Source organism: Harpia harpyja, chromosome 7 (assembly GCF_026419915.1).
Source record: "Harpia harpyja isolate bHarHar1 chromosome 7, bHarHar1 primary haplotype, whole genome shotgun sequence".
In the NCBI taxonomy this organism is placed as follows: domain Eukaryota; kingdom Metazoa; phylum Chordata; class Aves; order Accipitriformes; family Accipitridae; genus Harpia; species Harpia harpyja.
The window spans coordinates 50,943,976-50,960,181 of NC_068946.1; the positions used below are offsets into that span (position 1 = coordinate 50,943,976).

At 41.2% G+C, this 16,206-nt stretch overlaps 1 protein-coding gene and 1 long non-coding RNA gene across 2 annotated transcripts in view; one reads left to right on the plus strand and one right to left on the minus strand.

Annotated features, from left to right (window-relative positions):
- LOC128144247 (uncharacterized) overlaps nucleotides 1-7,775 on the minus strand; it is a 110,153-nt gene extending 102,378 nt beyond the window's left edge. The window contains exons 1-3 of the long non-coding RNA XR_008236014.1: nucleotides 7,718-7,775; nucleotides 7,487-7,533; nucleotides 6,258-6,328 (exon numbers count right to left, since the gene is read on the minus strand). This is a non-coding gene — a long non-coding RNA (uncharacterized LOC128144247). The remainder of the gene's footprint in view (nucleotides 1-6,257; nucleotides 6,329-7,486; nucleotides 7,534-7,717) is intronic.
- A 277-nt stretch (nucleotides 7,776-8,052) lies between these two features.
- Nucleotides 8,053-16,206, plus strand: part of SPOPL (speckle type BTB/POZ protein like) — a 38,971-nt gene continuing 30,817 nt past the window's right edge. The window contains exon 1 of the mRNA XM_052793759.1: nucleotides 8,053-8,300. The gene's annotated coding sequence lies outside the window, so the exon portion shown is untranslated. The remainder of the gene's footprint in view (nucleotides 8,301-16,206) is intronic.

The window sequence follows — 16,206 nt, forward strand, 5'->3', positions numbered from 1 at the left end:
TCTAAATAGATGCCAAAATAAATAAAAATAGATAAGAAACCCCTGTATTGTCTTAAAATGAAAAAGTTGGCTATGTCAAAATTTCAAATATCAAGCATAACTCTATTAGAAATCACCATAGGGCTGTTCTGTGTTCTCAGCTTGGTATTTAGCATTTGTATTGGTATCCTTCCAATAATCCTGAAAGGTGTTTGAATCTTTTCTTTTTTTCTGGTATTCAGGATATGCTATATATCCTTACTTCTATACATAATGAACAGTGAATCACTTATTATACAAATCTCCAATATTTCTTAGAGATTAAATTCAGTGAGGCCCTATCTTTTCAGCAAAACTCAGGAACCATTCTGCTTAGATTTTCCAATAGAAACTCATACTTACTGCACAGATTACTTTAACTACTATTATACATATATATTATTATATACATATATATGTAAGTATTGCTTATTATCTAGTGTACATGGTCCAGCACACTTTTAAATTAACTTTATTTGGAGGATAGCTGCACCCTTACATTTTAACTACTTAAACTTTATAAAGACTAGATCAATTATAGCTAATGGTAGTGAATAAAGTGGTGTAAATTATGATTTTGGTGGGATGGTGAAATTGAAAAATTAGAAAAAAACAGCCAGTAGAATGCTTGCATTTCTCAGAAAAAATATGAAAAAAATAGTAATTTATGGTCAAACAAAAATGCTGTTTGATACACAGTAAAAGCATGTTTCATTTAGGGGTTAATTGACATTCTGAATAAATAGAGGTCAACTTAGGTATAAAACATGAAAGCATGAGCTTTCAATTTAATATTTCTCCCCAAATCCATTTTTCCCATATGTATTATTTCCTACAAAAATTTGCACAGTAGAGAAAAAAAAGAGAAAAAGAAAAATACAAGATTTTGGGGGGTGAAATACGCAGAATTGAACAAAATAGGCAATTGCATGTGTAGCTCATAAATCCATGGGTAAATTATATCAATTGTGCAAAAATCAGTAAATATCCAGCTACCTGTCCTGTATATTTGGCAGATGTAAAAATAAGCATTTACTGAAATGACAGTGCTAGTTTATTTTAGTCATTATTAAAAGTTATATATTTAGTGCTCCATGCTAAAAATGTTAAGTTTGCAACATATGACAGAAGAGTTCAGTCCTATAAAATGCTAAGTTAGAAGGTATATTGGGCTTTTACTACGCAGAGAGACAACTGAGCCATGTGCTGTCATGAAACTCAAGAGAATTTGGGGAATATTGATGTTGAAAAGTACTCTTGTGAGTAGCATAATTAAGGATTTTGTTTATCAGCTAGGAAGCAGGAGGCCATTTCAAAAGGCAACACCACAGAATCTCAAAAACAGAAAGGGTAATAAAGTTCAAAACAACTTGTCTTCCTTACATTCTGAATTGAGGTGTGGTTTTTCCCCTCTAAATGTGCCTTAGCAACTTGATCTTCATTCAGTGAAGAATCTATTGATTCTTCTGTTGTATTGGGTCTGGCTGAGATGGAGTTAATACTCCCCATAGCAGCCCTCATAGCACTGTGCTCTGCATCAGTAGCTAGAAAGGTGTTGATAACACACCAGTGTTTTGGCTACTGCTGAGCAGTGCTGGCACAGCATCAAGGCTGTCTCTCCAACATTTTTGCCCCCCCCTCAATGGCAGGCTGGGGCAGGGCAAGATCTTGGGAGGGGACATAACCAGGACAGCTGACCTAAACTAACCAAACAGATATTCCATACCATATGACGTCAGCTCAGATATAAAAGCTAAGTAAAGGGAGACGGGAGGGGGGCATTTTTGTCTTCCGGAGCAACCACTACGCGTACTGAAGCCCTGCTTCCCACGAAGTGGCTAGACATCACCTGCTGATGGGAAGTAGAGAATAATATCATTTGTTTTTCTTTGCTTTCACGCGCGACCTTTGCTTTCACTTTATTAAACTGTCCCTATCTTGACCCATGAGCCTTTTGTTATATTTTCTCCCCCCTGTCCAGCTGAGAAGGGGGAGTGATAGAGTGGCTTTGGTGGGCACCTGGCATCCAGCCAGGGTCAACCCACTACATCTGTGAATCTATTTTTATTCTCTCTGAGCCAACTAAATTATGCTCAGATGCCGGTTTTATCTGAATTTATAAACGATGATGTGTGGGGCCCACATAAAATTCAGAACTTCATACTTGTTCTTCCCTCTGTGAAAGTGGCTTTTAAAGGCATTTTAAAAGTTATTTGGTACTGAAGTGAGGAAAAGACTATGCATTTGGCTTCATTATCAAATTTACGAATATAAGCCACAAAGCAAAGCTTGCTCTTTATTGTTGCTTTCTGGTATAAAAGGAAGTTTCCACACTCTCTGAAACAAAAAGTCTGTAGAAGGGTACGCCCCTTTGTGTTTCATTGCTTTTTGGAGAGCAGAAGGGAGTAGAACAGGAAAGATTCGGCATTACATTTAAAAATACAGGGTTTAATTTTACTTTTCTTTGGGAAAGGAGAGGAATCCTGATTTGCAAAGAACTTAAAAGAGGCTTTCCCATCCTTTAGCAAGATCTGAAAAGAATCTATTGAATTCACCAAAAACCCCATCTTTTCCACTAGAGACTATTACAAAAACTTTTCCACATGCAGGAATGTATTTAGTTTCTAAGTTACAGCCTGGGAAACTATATATCTAAAGAAGTCTGAACAAAGCACAATGCCTGTTGTAGTTCTTGTTTTTAATTGTATACACAGCCACCAGTACTGATTCCTCTATTTAGACTGCCTATCACTTCTCATTATGAAAAAAATCCTCATTATACACATGTGCATGGAGGGGAAAGGGTTGTTTAATTTGAAAGACCTGTAAACGCGTCATGATTGCAGCAGGGAACGTGAACTTGGAAGCAGTAGTAGCTGTCAGGTATTGTGTCTTATTGAGCATATCAAATAATACCACTGGTTTTACATCTTATTTGTGATCCTCAGTGACACTGCAATGGCAGTGAAGAGAGAGTAAAGTAGAAAGAACCTGGGACACAGCACACAGTTATAGAGTCATAGCTGTGGAGTTGTAGCAAACATGAATGAATTCAACAACATACACAGGAAAAATAAGGAAAACTGTGGAAGACTTGTAGGGGTGGATGACTGAAAGGAATCTGGGAATTTTTTGGACAAGAAACTGGTGCTAAAGTGTTAGAGAAAACTGAGAAGGAACTAACCAAAGATGGTCAGCAATTTGCAGCCCGCCATTCTGCAGAAAAATTGTCATGTGGTGCTGCAACAAGTCTCCAGTGAGTATCCTGCCATTATGCATTGAAGAAATATCCACAGGAAGATATGATACCTGCTTTGAAGTTCTTACTATACATTTTAAGATGTAACAGTGAATAGAACAAACACAGAAAGAGAAACTGAGGGAAATGAACATGACAATACAAAGCAAATTCTATTTAATAATTCTTTTTTAATGCTATTAACATACAAGCTTCCCTTGAACTAAAATGTGTTGCAAAGCTGACTAAAACTGTGTGGGAAACATTTGTCTGACTTGTGAAAGTTGGAAAACTCAAATGTTTTCACATTTCACATTTTGCATGAAAATCTTTTAAGTGTTTGTTTATTTGTTTTTAATGAAAGAAGAAAGGGAAGCTCACACAGAACAGCTGCTGAGCTCAGGCAAAGATTGGAAGTCCCAAGTTCAAGTCTCTACTAAAATTAATGTTTGTTTATATAAAGCATAAACAGGGAAGATTCTAATTGCATATCAGCCAGTAGTTTGGTGGTTAAGGTTTTATCTGTGATGTGAAAGACAGCAGATCAAAATTCTCACTGAATCAGAAAAACCAGAGACTTGAATCTGACTCACCCAACACTGGTAGGCTCTTTGCTATAGCCACCAGAACATTGTTTATTCATACAATCTCACCCTCCTCCCTCAGAAGAGAGTGCATCTTTGCTAAAACCTTTCTGCCAAAACTAGCATATAATTTACAATGAAGAGTGCTGGTTTCAAAACATTGACCTTTTCAAGTGAAGACCCATTCTGTTGAAACATTACTGAATAATTTTAGAGCTGTATCACTAACTTGTAAGAAATCAGTTGTTTGTTGCAGCTTAACAGGTTTTATTATTTCCCTTTTCAGGAAGAAAATCTAGAAGGAAAATATAAAAAGAAGTTAAGGTGGAAAAGTCAATCTAAATTTGGTAATGCCTTAATACCCTGGAATTTCAAACTCCAAAAAGGAATTCAAATTCTGAAGCCACTATATTATAAAAAGACTAAAAACTTCCCTGCTGAAATTTTATACACTTTTAAAACCGTCCATAAATTTGTGACTCATATCAGCTAGATCAGCGTTTGCATTTACTTAATGCAAAATCACCCGTACATCTTGTCAGTACATTTGCAATGTTGTTTGCTTGCTCTTTGAAAAGTAAATAGGGTAGAATAAAATAAGATATTACGGATTTATCATGATTCCTCCAGAAAGCGCTCTCATTTGGAGAACAGACAGGAAAGGAAAACAGAAATTATGTGACACTAACACTGTCTTGGGTTGTTTGCCATTGATTTTTCTAGCATAAGTTAAAAAAATAATTAACTTGATTTAAAAAAAATAGATGAAATTAATATTCTTGTCTTGAATTTCTTTCAAAAAGCTTATTTTAGTGATATAATCCTGTTGTGAATCTTGAAAACATATTGCAGCAATGTGCTCACGTGCATGTGTATGTGTATAATGTTTCCTTTCACCAAAAAGATCTCAAAAAGAGGTTTATAATGAATCTGTTATTAGGATATATAATTTCACCATTGAAATGTGGCTACCTATCGGGTAGAGAATGACTTCCACTTGTGGGACTGCTCATATGCCTAATACTGAAAACAATCTATTTTACATGCTCTGAGTTAACACCACCATGTATAGCAGCTGAATTCACACAGTTCACCTCATATCACAAAACAAGGGTGAGGAAATCTGATCAATAACCTAGAACAAATTCTCTCTTTCAAACAGAAGCACAGGAAATCTCATGTTTAATATACAGCAGACAGAATTTTTATTTTGAAGTGTTTATCATCTAAGGTCTAAGTCCCAACAGCCTGAAACATGATCACCTTAGAAAGAGGAAAGACTGTGTTGCCTGCCCAGATTAGAGCACTTAAAATCTCCAAATAGTAATCCTTTTACAACTATGTGTTAATATGCTTCCTTATTCTTTCTAACAGCATTCTTAAGTAAAATTATTCTATAAAGAAACCCCTAAGAATTGTTAGGTAATATGTTTGAAAAAGTCAGCCTTCAAGGAGGGCTCCAGATTGACTGTAGTATAGAAATATTATCAGTTGGACTAGATGATTGTTGCAGGTCCCTTCCAACTGAAATATTCTATTCTATTCTATTCTATTCTATTCTATTCTATGGACTTCCCAATGAAGGATGGCACCACCACAGAGCAGCAGAAACATTGCTCTGTCCCAGTGGAAGCTGGGAGGAAAGAACATCTACAACAGTGTTTTTCTTCTTTTGGCTTTAATCTCTTTTAGACAGTAAAGTAACATAGCACGTTTCCCTGAAAAGCTTTGAAAAGTATAAATATCCCCAGGTTTCTGGCAGAAAGTAGTGTATATTGTAAGACCGTATTCCTGTGGGGCCTCCTGCCTGGTTTGAGAAAGTATAATTTAGGGCATTCACTCTGGACCCAGGAAAGTTTGGTCCTCCCTCTGGTCTCTGCCAGAATCTTTGCTCTGTACGTGTGCTTAATCATTTCACCCTGTCTTGTTTTTCTCTACCATGTTCAGTCCTGTCTAATTAGATTACAAACTCTGTGTTTGTCTCATATGTTTTGTAAAATGTCTGGCATAAAGGGCCACTTATCTCAATTGACCCACTAAGTGCTGCCGTAATGCAAATAATACTGATCCATCCTGACATGACAGTATTTCACCTTAATGTGACACAAGGGCCTGGTACTATATGGTGCACTATAATTTAGCGCTGAGAGGAGGAAAAAACTCAGGGTACGAAAATGGGAATCTAAGGGAGAATAGCAGGGAATAGGACTGAGCAGTGGATGAAAAGTACAGGAAAAGAAATTAAACTTCTGTTAAAACCAACTGGAGGCTCCAGATCTGGGAAGTCTTAGTTGCTTTGCTTGGCAACAATTTACATGCCCTTCTGTGGCATTTGCCCCCACACACAAGAATATTATATATCTGAGGATGAGCAAAAGAACTTTTCAGCCCAAGCGATACATGAGCTGTAATCTCACCTTTTGTCTGCTGACAAATATGCATGTTTTTTTCCCAGCTTCTGTTAATGATCCATCTTCGCAGACTTTCTCTAGAGCAGGGATTTAAGGGAGATGGTAGTTAGTTACTATATACGAAGATTCACTTGGCTCACTGCTTTTCCTACGTGCTAATCTATTTAAATTGTTAAGATTCCCATTACAGACTCTTGAGTTAGAACTAGGAACGCACCCCTGATTTCCAGTAGCAAAGACTCAATTCTATCTCGAGAAAGAGTGGACATTTTTCACTTCCCATTTGCAACAGTGTCTCCAAGCACTGAACCATTCAGCTCACAATACCAAGAATCCTGATAGTCTGTCTTCTACTTGTGTCTCATACAACTGACAAAGGTATACTGCTTTTTCTTCTAAGTGATGGGCCATATAAAAGGTTAACAGCCTGGTCCTCCTCCAAGCATCCTGTTCAGCTAAATAGAGTAAGTCCTGGCTGTGGCTGTAAAGCTATCTATCTCCTACAAGGACTGGTATGAAAAAGACTCCAAACAAACAAAAAATGCTGAGCCATCTGAAAATACAGTGCAATGTTGGACAGGTTCCTGAAATAGTTCTGAGTGAACTAGTAATACCAAAAGCAGTATGGCCCTGCCAGTGCAGTTTTCCTCTGCAGGATGAATTACCCAGGGCACTGTGCCTCACTAATGCAGTTGTATTGATTTTGAGACCTTGCTAGCTTGGGTATCCTTATGCAGCACAATGCTGTGTGTATGTATTCTTAGCACTCATTCTCAAGGGAGGCAATTAAGGTGTCACTGAGTCATAATTGTCTTCATGGACAACATTTTCCTTAAAGCCCTGGCCCTTAGAAAAACAAAACAAAACATATTGCTTAAGTTCTATTTCCAGCCCTCCACAAAGAAGTTCGCAGTACTGTATATGGAATTTACATCATTTATTTTTAGAAGCAGCTAGGAAGACATGTCAATGATTTAGAGAAATTCATTTCACCCGGGCTAAAGGAAACAGATCTGACAGACAACTCTCAGAACTGTTGGGCGGTGAACATATGTGGGAGGGAATAGAAGCACCCCAGTCAGGGAGCTGTTCAGCGAAGGACTCGAAGCCCACGCCAGTGCCAGAGAGAAGCATGGAGCAGGTCTGTGCATCAGGTAAGATGCTGAGAACCCAGCAATCAGCTCTGTACGTGGGGGAGCAGTTACGGAGGCCTGGGTTTTGTCAGGTCCTAATACCTGGTAACAGATGGAGCTCACGAGTGTCATTTTCAGGTTAACTTCACCTGGCGAAAAAAAAAAAAAAAAAAAAAAAAAAAGAGTCCTCAGAAGCCCCAAGCGTGAACCAGTCGGTGAGCGGGGGCGACGACCGGGCACTTCCTTCAGGGAAGCACTCCGTCCCCACCGAAAGCTCACACGACAAACCCCAGGGCTCCCCCCGCGCCCGGCACCGCCTGGCCCCTTCCTCACAGAGGCTCCCCGCCGCCTCCTCCGGACACCGCTCGCCTGCCCGCAGCCTCTTAGCCCCCGCCCGGTCCCCACACAGCGACGCAGGGGCAGGAGACGGTGGGGCGGAGAACGGGCGCTCAGCCCGCCGCTCCGGCCATCGCCTCACCCCCTCAGCCGCCCAACGGCCGAGCCTCGCGCCCCGCCCCCGCCCCCAACGGCCGAGCCTCGCGCCCCGCCCCCGGGGCGCCGCGGCGGGGAGGGGGGGAAGGGGGCGGGGCCCGGCGCGAGGGCCCGGATGGAAGCGGCGCGGCGCGAGGCGGCGTGACCCCTCCCTGCCCGGAAGTGCGGCGGTGGCAGGAGCGGCGGCGGCGGCGGCGGCGGCGGCGGCAGCGGGGCCGTACGGGAGCCGCGAGGTTGCCGAGCGCGGGGGGGAGAGGCGGCAGCGGGTCTCGGCGCGGGCAGCGATGCGGCTCCGCCACCGCCCGGCCTCGCCGCTTCCGCCTCCCGCCGGGCACCGGTGACCGTCACACCTTCCCCCCCCCCCCCCCCCTCCCGCCCCGGCAGTATGAGAGCCGCCGCGCCGTCCAGCCAGCGCCGCGCTCCGGTACGTACCGCCCGGGGCCGGGGGGGGATGTGTGTGTGTGTGTGTGTTTGTGGTGTGTGTGTGGAGGAGGAGGAGGAGGAGGCCTTTGTTGTGCTCTCCGCTGCCCGGCGGGGCGGCCCGGGTCCCCCTGCCCGGGGCAGCGGCCTGCGGGGCCCTTCCCTCGGGCGGCGGGGAGGCCGGTGGAGGCGGCGGGAGGGCCGGTGCCGCGCCCGCTCCGCGCCTCGGCTTTGCTCTAGCGAAGCCTCCCGGCCCTCGGAGCCGGTGCCGGCCCGGCCCGCAGCGAGGAGGCTTGTGGCGGCTGTTGTTTCCACGTATGGAGTCCATACCTAGGGCAGGACGCGCTTCGTAATGGGCTCCTGCAGGCCCTGGCGTGAGCGCTTTCGGCTGCGGGAGGCGTCCCTACGAAACGGTCTTTCACGTTTTATTTTCCCCGTGTGCTCTCACTGCCCTCCGCTGCGATGTGACAGTTTGTTGTGGGAAGTTCCCGTCTCGTAAGGGAAAAAAAAAAAAAAAAATAATTGGGGGTTTGGCTCCCTTCTTGGGGCCGTGGCAAACTTTCGGGGACGCTGTAGGAGCAAGTGAATAATGTTTAAAAGCTCACGCTTGATTCATCTCTGCTGCGTGCACCATCTTATACGTGGTCAGGAAGTCGAGTTGACTAACGCCGGTTTTCACCTGATGATGTCATCTACTGAAATTCACTGGAGTCCGGTGAAATTTGCATCACGTTAAGGCTGTTCGAGAGCAGAAGTAGTTGAGAGAGAGCATAAGGAATGGAAAAAAAAGCAAAGCAAAGAGAGCAACGTGAGCGCTCTTGATGAGTTCACAATATTTTTTTGACTGCAGTATACTCAAATCAACAGCTTATTTTAAAGTGTGGCTTTTCTTTGTGAAGGTGTTCTTAACTTGTTTTCTAAAATGGTGTTAAGAGTTATAAAAATAGCATTTGAACAAAAAGGATTGTTTCTAGCCTCCTGCCAGGAAGAACAATCTGTGAGAGTCAAGCTGGGTCATTCTTTATTCTTATCAGTTCTGCAGAATGCATTATTTTGATAGATATCCCATATGGTTAGAGGAATTTGTACCACAGTAGCGCTGAAGCTGAGCCATTTGTATGACCGCCAAGGCATTTGGTTTAACTGTTAAAAAAGGTTTGGTTCCTTCTTCTGTTTTTACCCAGAACTTTATTATTTCTGGAAATGAAAATCCCTTTTTAGAGGAACACTTAGCAGTCACTGTCACTTCTGAAAGTAAATTACCCAGCTTCTCTATCTGGGCCTCCTGGGATGTGTGACTAGGACAAACGTAAATGTTTGTGAAGGACTTCCAGTGTGTGTCTACTGCCTAGTATTTTCCTCCCACTCTGTAAGTGGATATTTGCTTGGGAAAGGGAAAATAATTTTTAAACAATATGCCTTTTGTATATAAAGCTGCAAACATGGCAGGCTTTGGTACATCACCAGAAACTACTTTTAACTCTCTTCTGGAAACCTGAGATTTCAAATATCCAGAAATATCCTTGGTGTTATATTGCCTTGAAACAGCTTTCTGCCAAACTTTTAACTTCGGTACTTTGCAGTCTGCTTTTAAACTGTCAGAGAAAATAAAGAATTACATTCTGAACTTGCGTAGGCGTTGTGAGCTACTTGTTGCTATTAAAAACTTGTATATGCTATGGACAAATATAAAATGAATTTGAAAAGCTACCAAGTTTTTTCTGGCCTAATCACTGATTTCCACTGTCAGTGCTCACGCTGCTTGCAGTTCTTGGGTGTTCAGTTGAAATCACATATTATAAAACTACTTTTTGCTCTCTTTTTTTCCTATATGTTGTGTTTATCTGTTAATTTTTGTGCCTTTGAAAGCACCTAAACATAAGTATACAGGAGAGATAATGAACCCAGTTGTCATTAACAGCATAAGTGGAGAAGAAACAGCTGAGGACAGTAATAGGTGGTAGTATAGTTAAGACTTGCATGTAGATCTCATTGACTTCTCTTTTTATTCATTCTTCCTTGGTTTTCTGTCTGCGTTTGTGGCTTTCCCACACTTTCATATACAGTCTCTTCACATCTCTACCTTTTCTGTTCACTTTCTACATCTTACGCCCTTGCAGGAATGATTGTAGTTAGAAATTTGTCCTGTTCAATTTGTTTCCAGGTTCTGGGGTATGCTCAGAAGTAGGCTTCTGTGTGTCTTGCATTACAAAACTACCCCATCCCGTTTTGTTTTGGTGGCGGGTTTTTTTTTTTCCAGTTGATGATAAGTGGGTATTTGTGGTATTTTTTTTCTCACGGTTTTTGTGACAGGCTCATATGCTCCTTATAGGCATTTCTGTCTCTTTGTAAAAAGCAGTCTACAACATGCTGCCCTTTCTGCTTCCTGTGTATTTGGCAAAACATGGCTAAGAGTAAGGAAGTCTAAATGAGATTGTTGCACTCATTAAAAGCAGTAACCTGATACTTGTAATCATAAAATCCTGTGATCTTGAAAATACTGTGCCCTGGATCAAAGTGTGAAGACTTTGAACAAAGTGTCGGTGTTGTTCCCTTCCCACGTTGTGTGTTTTTTTGTTTTTTTTTTTTCAGGTCTTCCTTCACTACTAATGTTAAAGCACTTTGCCTTCTTAAGAGTCACAGTTAGGGCTTCCTTAACCATCCCCATCAAATCAGCTAATATGCCACACAGGCAACTAATGATAGGGCAGCAAAACCATGTACCGATGTGCGAATTACATAGTTTCAGATGTCTGCTAGCATAGTGAAGTTGGAGGGACACGCAGCCCTCTCCTGACTCTGCAAAGGTCATCAGACAGAGGAGGAAGAGCAGTTGGGTAGCCAAACAGGCTCTGTGTTTTGTCATGTGTGTCCTGGGCCCTGCGTTTTTAGGCTAAAATAGAAGGCCCTTGCCTCAGTGGTTGTCTAATGCCTGCCCCATCATGTCAGAGATGTGCTGCTCTCCAAGAGGCTTTCATACCTTGGCTCTTGATTCCCTTTCCTCTCTCTGCAAAACGCTTGCATATTCACAAGAGACTTCTTCCTTGCTTTGATTTCTTGAGAAACTTTGCAGTTTATGTCCTTATGACACTTTGTTTCTATTCCTTCTTGTACCACCCATATCAAAAGGACTCCTGTTGGAGCTGTCCCTTCAAATGGAAGTAGGAAAAATCTCCTTCAGTTTGTGCTCAGTACTTAGGGGAGAATTGTTGTGACTGCGTGAGGGGTGGAGCTATTTTCAGAGTGGCAATTTAGATGTTGTAGTAGTTGTTGCTGAGAGAAGATGGTCGCTTGCCCTAGTTCAGTGGGTTTCTTGAGTAGTGCGTATACTATGTTATAGAGCGTGTATTGTTTTGCATACATGTTTCATTTTTTTGGTCATGTTTTAGCTATTCAACTTGTGTGGTGGGGCTGAGTTTTGGCAGGAGTATACTTCAGTATTGGAGCGAGGTTAAAAAGAAAAAACCTTCAACTCTTTTGATTCCATTTTACCTGAGTTTAATAGCTTTCCGATGTGGTTTTTGGTAACCTGGTTTAAAATTATTCTTTTTCAGCTGTAAAGGGGTTTTTTTATGTTCTTTACAATGAATCGCTTTGCAAGCATGCATGTATCTGTCAATGTTGTTGTGATCAGTGTTTGCAAACAGCATTTAGGAAACGTAGTGGAAAGTGAGATACTCTTTCAGCTGATTCAGAAACTCATTGGCATGGAATAATCTAGAGAGCTCACATGTACAAATTCCCTTAATTAGATTACTTATCCTTGATACTGCCTTGTATCTCCCATAAGCCATCTATCATTTGATTTTTGTGGAAAATATTACACTTGCCACTTTTCGTTGGTTACTTGTCTTTTTCTGTGGAAATCATCAAAAATAGGTGACATAAACCAAATGTAATCTGTTATTTCCAGAATTTGACAGTTGCTTTAGTGAAGAAAGCTAGTTTCTTTTCCATGCTGCTGCTTCAGAGATTAAAGATGGACTAAGTGATTTCAAAGTGGGCTTCACAGAAGGTTGAACGCTAGGTGAATGGGGAGAAGAATTTCTGTGTTGAGTTCTCACCTCTATAAAAGAGGCTGCTCTATGTACTTGTAACCTTTTTTTTTTTTTAAGCATTAGAAATGTCTAGCGTGCTCTCCCTTGATTTCATTGCTGAATATATGGAATGAAGCTGGTGGGTTTTGTGAGCACTTGCAAGATGGTAACTTACTTCTTGTGTGTCTGTGAAGGTTTTTTGAGACAATTTTTTTTTAATTAAACTTCAGATCTCAGCTCACTTAGCTGACAAGCATTATTCGAAGCTGTAGTTTGATTGTACTCTTGCTGTAGGATTGCTTTAGAATAGACAGCTGGTTAGCCTTTAATTAGTGGTACTTTATCAATTGAGTAGTGAACAGTCTGTGTCAGTTCCATCCACCTTCATTTGTGTGACATTTGCTCTTTGCACTACATTGTGACTTGACTTCTTAAGTAGTTCAAAGGTGAATTATCATTTGATGTGTAATTTAAGTGGCTGCTTTACAGAAAGAATAAGCAATTGTGTGCCAGGGAGAATACAACAGAGTAGCTCTTGGCGTAGGCAGTGCTGTTGCTCATGGAGTAAATGTCTCCAGTAGTTGGGAAACTTCCAAAGTTCATGGGGTGGGAACCTCTTACTGTTGTACCTGCCTCTGTTGTGCAGTGGAGAGGATCATTGGGTGAAACTTGGGAGCCAGGCTTTCTCTTGGCCTCCTTCCTGGTTGTTTCTTTAATGTTTATCCCCTCCCAAGAGCTCATGTACCAGTTGGTCAAGTCACTTGCAAAATCAATTCCTAAGTAGAGTTACGAATGGAGATGAAGGGAATGGGGGGAAGCGATGACTTGCACTTAACTTCTTTCAAATGGCTTGTTTTCTTGTGTATTAAATGTTTGGAAAATTAATTAGACTTGGGTGTCTCTAAAAGGGTTTGGGGTTAGTTGCATCAGCTGTTGCTTCCTGAACAACTGAAATTATGTGTAGGTGCAGAACTCATTCTGGCCTGAGGAATAGCTGGTATAACTTTCTCCTCTGGTGTCATACTTTCTAGTTCTCTGTTCCATGTTGACTTTTTCTTCGGAAAACTACTTTTCCCAAAAGTTTTAATTTTCCTGGCTTTTTTTGTTCATATTCAGTTTCTAATTGATGGATCTGTTTTCTCCGTCAGCATGGCCTGTAGCCTGTGAAGGACAGCCGTTTTCAATATTTGGAGTTTAAGTAAAAAATCACTGGTTTAAGTTGAAATAAAATCTAAATACAAGTCATTTGTTGCTTTGAGTGCTTAATGTATTAATCTAATGATTCAGATTAGCTAATAATCTCTTAAAATTCTTTAGAGGAGGCACTTGTTTACTGTCTGCAGCATTTAACACAATAGGGCTCTGAATTACTTAATCTGTAGACATTACCTCAGCAATGAAACAGCACTCTTTGGTGGCAATTTTTCTTAAATTTTAAAACAGATGGATTCCTTGTTAACTGAGTTTAATTTCAGAGTCACTCGTTTGTAACCGAAACTCTTGAAGATAAAATCAGAACTGTTTTGTAATGAATTTAGATAACGAGTGCTTAATATAGTTTGCTTCAGGTTCTGGGATGGAGCAATATATAATCAAAATATTAAACTTTAACTCCTTTTTATGAGCATCATATGTACCAGTGGTCACACTGATGTTTACATATCAAATTGAATAACTGGTCTTGTAACAGGACAAAATACAGTCATTTCAACTAATGTGTTGTGTCTGTGGTGTGTGTGTGTGAAGTTAATTGCAGCAATTATTTGCATACATCTGGATTTGTACCTATTTTTAGGTGTTTTTTCATGCATTCAGAAAGTTCTGCTTACGGTCTGTATGAACTGATTTAAAGACTTGAGTCATACTACTTCAGTTCTGGAAATGTTATACTGGAAACCAAATTGTCTGAAATCTCTAGCTTCTTTGGGTAATTGTAGGTTTATATAATATAATACATTGCTGTACTGACTGTCAAAGTTGGTGTGATCTTACTCTTAGGGCTGGTGCTGCATTTGGCATATGGTGGTTTCAGAGTAATAGAATGTGTGAAATCTAGTTTTGATGTTGTTTTGATCTCCCTGCAGAATATGTCAAGGTAGATTTTGCTCGTTACTTATGTGCATATAGCAAACAGACTTTTTAAATTAAAAATGGCAGCAGAAGAATATTTGTGTTGCAGTGGGTGATACAGTTTATAAGAAACTGAAACTTCTTGTACTGAAGAAGTTTGCATAAATACATTTTTGCAAGTTTTGCAAAATACTCTGGGCAGGTGGTTGATCTGAGGAAGAAAAAAATACGGTAAATGGAAGACTTGAATTAATAGTATTATATCCCATGAGAGGTTTCCGATTAGGGGAGTTCCTGTCTTGCTTCTGGCAAAAGATGCCTTACCAATAATGTTCTCCTAAAGTATGGTTGTTTGGGGTTTTTTTGGGGGTTTTTTTTGGGGCAGTGGGGAGGAGGAAAGCATGAGATAAGTAGAAGTGGAAGAAAAGCTTACATAGGCGGTAGCCCGCTCAAAACTTGTACGTGGTAAACTTTGTATCCAGACTTAGTTGCTATGATTAGTTATATTAATAAGATTATCAAGCAAAATCAACCTTTATTCTGTAGTCAGTAGTTTTGAATATTGTTTCACAGGCCAGCATAATTTTTAATAATTTAAATACCGGTTGTGTTTGGAAATCTGCCACCCCCTTCAACAGTTGTGAGACTCCGCTCACTGAGTGGTGAGAGGAAAAAATAAATGGCGGTAGCATCATGAAATGTTAGTATGGGTAACTAATAAATTATAGTGTCTAAGCCTTCACAGAAGTTTTCAGAGTCACCTGTAAAGACGGGCTCATCACTTGGTGTTAGCCGACTTCTTGATTTCGTGATATTAAAATGCATTTTTTCCTTCTGTTTGTTTTTCTTTTTTGTGAAAGCAATTTTCTGTGGCTGCACCACAGGCATTGCACTGCGCTAGGTTTAGGCAGCCTCATCGGGATGATTCACAGCGGGGTTATGTCTCATGTGGATGGAGGCAAAAAGCAGCAGACTTGCGTCCGCTTTTGGTCTGCCTTGTTTGACAGCACCGAGGATGAAACGAAATCCATTTACTTGCTATAACCAGTGGAGGATTTTGCAAGCCCAACTGTGCTAGGGCATCAGCAAAGCAAGGAGGGATATTTGGCTTATTTAAGCGTAGATGTCGGTGGGCAATTGCCTGGGCGGTCTGCAGCCTGTGCAGCAGGCTTTCTGGAGGCACGGCTTCTGGTAATAGAACAGCTGGTTGCAGTAATAGTTCATGGCGTGGTGGTTTGTGGAGTATGTTGCCAGCAAGAGCCTCTCGAAGGCGGCTGAAGCAGCTTATGAAAAGAGAGTTTGGTCTGGTAGAACATACTGCCTTTTATCAACCCTGTTGCCTTTGTCAGACTGAAATCTGCTTAATCGTGCCCGGATTAGCTGGGCCACCTCAACAGCCCTACACCAGCCTGTTTGCATTGTGTTTACCTTGCTGCTGTTTTTGAACTTTAGTAAAACAATCTACCTGTAGAGGATCAAACTGATGGCATAAGAAGACTGTGCGGAGCGGGGGAGGGAAAAAGTGAGCAAACATCCTGTTCAACAAGGTGTGGGTAAGATTTTACACACTCACACCTTGATAACTAGGGCTTTTAGCAAGACAGCATTTTTCCTATAGTTTTGAATATAGTCTTAGGCCTCAATTTAACCCTCAAATTGTTCGCACAAGTTTTGCCAAGTGAGCAGATGACATGTTAATGTTTTGGAGAAAGACCTCTAGCAGGGGAGCCTAATGTGGAGTGTGCTGCACCATCCCCTGCTCCCTTTCCCTCTCACCCTGGGTAAGCAGTCCCAGGTTGCAGA